Below are 3,498 nucleotides of genomic sequence, written 5' to 3' on the forward strand. Positions count from 1 at the left end.
GTATAACTTATATCAAATTACTTGTCTTCTCAATGGGGAAGGCAGGGAATGGGAAAGGAGAGAATTTGGAACTCAAAGTTTTGAAAACAAATGTTAAAAATTGTTTTTGCATGTAACTGGGGAAAATAAAACATTAAATCAAAGCATTATACAAATTTTTGTGTAAGAGAAGTCACCTTTCAGCAATCGGAAGGTGTTAACATCACTAATGAGGTAAAGATACTTTTTAGATCTCATCTGGAATGTTATATTCAATTTGGTTGAAAAAGGCCATTGATAAAGTGTCAGAAGGAAAGGCCAGGCACTCAATAAAGCTGGCTTACTATGAGCATCAGTGGTAAAAGAGTTTGAGCCAGGGCAGCCAGGTGGCACAGTGAGTAAGAGTGCTGGCCCCAGAGTCAGGAGACCTGGGATCGAATCTGGGCTCAGATACTTAGCACCACACCCAGAAATAACTGACTGTGTAACCTTGAGCAAGTTACTTAACCCCAATTGCTTTAAAAAAAAAAGAGCTTGAGTCTATTCCTTTTCTTTTTTTAATTAAATTTTATGTTTATTTTTAGCTTACATGATTCATTTCCACAAGATTTTGAATTACAATTTTTCTCCCTGTCTTTCCCCTACCCACCACCCCAAAACAGCGATCCCACTGTATACCCCCTTCCCCAATCTGCTCTCTCCTATATCCTCCCCCATTCCTCCTCCAACTTTCCAGTAGGGCAAGATGGATCTCTATACCCCAGTGCCTGTATATCTTATTTCCCAGTTGCATGTAAAAAAATTTTTATATATATTTTAAACATTTGATTTTAAAACTTTGGATTCCAGATTCTTCCCCTTCCTCCCTCATCACCCACCCTTACTGGGAAGATAAGCAATTCAACATAGGTTATACATGTGTAGCTATGCAAAACATTTCCATAGTGGATATACTCTAAAAGATTGACTATATTTCCTTCTATCCTATCCCACCCCCACTTGTTCTATTCTCTACTTTGACCCTGTCTCTTTTCAGAAGTGTGTGCTTTCAACTTCCCTCCCCCTCAACCTACCCTCCCCTACATCATCCCCTGTCTCATTCCTTTCTCCCCTACTCTCCTGTAGGGCAAGATACCCTATTTAGTGTGTATGTCATTCCCTCCCTAAGCCAAATTCAATGAGAGTAAGGTTGACACGTTCCCTTTTGCCTTCCTGTTCTTCCCCTCCATTGTAACAGTTTTCCCTTGCCTCTTATATATGAGATAATTTATAATTAATCATTATATTCCTCTCTCACCTCTCAATTTCACATTTTAAGTGTCATCCCTTCTTATTCAACTGGTCCTGTGCCCTCTATCTATGTATACCTGTACACATATATACACACACTCACATATGTATTCATATACCCATATACCCTCCTTTATAGACATATGTATGTATGTATACATAAATATATTTATATTTATATTCCCTTCAACTATTCTCATACTGAGAAAAGATTCATAAGTTACAATTATGGTTTTTCCATATAGGAATGTAAATAGTTCAACTTTGATAAATTCCTTATGATTTCTTTTCCCTGTTTACCTTCTTATGCTTCTCTTGCTTTTTTTTATGATGCCAATTTTAAATAGATTTTATTCTCCAAGACAATTGCATTTCCACTTGTTTACAGTACTGATAAAGTGCAATGTTGTTCACTTCTCTCCCTCTGCACACATTCAAGTATTCAGAATGCCCAGATTTACACAGTAGCTTAAATGTTACTTTTAAATTGCTACTGCCTTGGCTACAAATTTGAGTCCTTCAATATTTGGAAAGCTGTGTGGAATGCTCTTTCTGGTGTGTTTAGTCAACCTCTTCAATGGTGGGTCCAGAAGAAGCACCCCCAGATGGGACTGCTCCACCCCCTGGGAACCCACCAGGCATGCCTCCTGGCATGCCTTCCACACTCTGGTACAGCTTAGTAATAATGGGGTTACAGACCTTCTCCAATTCTTTCTGCTGATGCTCAAATTCTTTCTTCTCAGCAGTCTGGTTCTTATCCAGCCAGTTGATTATTTCATTACATTTGTCAAGGATCTTCTGTTTGTCTTCATCACCAATTTTGCCTTGCAGTTTTTCATCCTCCATGGTTGCTTTCATGTTGAAAGTATAAGATTCAAGAGAATTCTTGGAAGACACCTTGTGTCTCTGCTTTTCATCCTCAGCCCCTTGTATTTCTCAGCCTCCTGGACCATACGCTCAATGTCTTCTTTGCTCAGACGTCCTTTATCATTGGTGATAGTGATCTTGTTCTCCTTGCCTGTGCTCTTATCCACAGCAGAAACATTGAGGATGCCATTTGCATCAATGTCAAATGTTACTTCAATGGGAGGAACACCCCTGGGTGCTGGAGGAATTCCTGTGAGCTCAAATTTGCCAGCAGATTGTTATCCTTTGTCATCCCTCTCTCACCTTCATAAACCTGAATAAGCACACCAGGCTGGTTGTCCAAATAGGTGGTAAAGGTCTGTGTCTGCTTGGTGGGGATGGTGGTATTGCATTTGATCAGAACAGTCATAACTCCACCAGCAGTTTCAATTCCAAGGGAAAGAGGAGTGACATCCAACAACAGCAAGTCCTGAGCATTCTCAGATTTATCTACAGACAAAATGGCAGCCTGGACAGCTGCACCATAAGCAACAGCCTCATCAAGATTGATACTCTTATTGAGCTCCTTGCCATTGAAGAAGTCTTGCAGAAGCTTCTGGAATTTGGGGATTCGAGTGAAACCACCCACCAGGACGATGTCATGAATCTGAGACTTATCTAGCTTGGCATCTCTTAAGGCCTTCTCCACAGGGTCCAGGGTGCCATGGAAGAGATCAGCATTCAGCTCTTCAAAACGGGCTCAGGTGATTGATATATAGAAGTCGATACCTTCGTAGAGGGAATCAATCTCAATACTGGCCTGGGTACCGGAAGAGAGGGTACACTTTGCACATTCACAAGCAGTGTGGAGACGGGGAACAGCCCTCTTGTTCTCACTGATGTCCTTCTTGTGCTTTTGCTTGAACTCGGCAATGAAATGGTTAACCATTCAGTTGTCAAAGTCCTCCCCACCCAAGTGGGTGTCCCCAGCTGTGGACTTGACCTCAAAGATGCCATCTTCAATGGTAAGAATGGAGACATCAAAGGTACCATCTCCAAGGTCAAAGATTAACACATTTCTCTCAGCACCAACTTTTTTGTCCAAGCCATAAGCAATAGCAGCAAGAGTTGGCTCATTGATGATTCGAAGCACATTGAGACCAGCTATGGTTCCAGCATCTTTGGTGGCCTGACATTGGGAATTATTGAAATAGGCTGGTATTGTGACCACAGCATTTGTGATGGTCTTCCCAAGGTAAGCTTCAGCAATTTCTTTCATCTTGGTCAAGACCATAGAAGATATTTCCTCTGGATAGAAACTTTTGGTCTCCCCTTTTGTAATGTAATACCAAGCAAAGGCAACTTCCCAGGTTCAAAATACCA

At 41.0% G+C, this 3,498-nt stretch overlaps 1 pseudogene; it reads right to left on the minus strand.

Moving 5' to 3' along the window:
• Window positions 1-1,576: 1,576 nt before the first annotated feature.
• The window catches only part of LOC138171448 (heat shock cognate 71 kDa protein-like), a 2,319-nt pseudogene continuing 397 nt past the window's right edge, over window positions 1,577-3,498 (minus strand).

Source organism: Petaurus breviceps, unplaced genomic scaffold (assembly GCF_028583685.1).
Source record: "Petaurus breviceps papuanus isolate PSGF00001 unplaced genomic scaffold, PetGlider_PUasm1.0 446, whole genome shotgun sequence".
Lineage (NCBI taxonomy): Eukaryota > Metazoa > Chordata > Mammalia > Diprotodontia > Petauridae > Petaurus > Petaurus breviceps.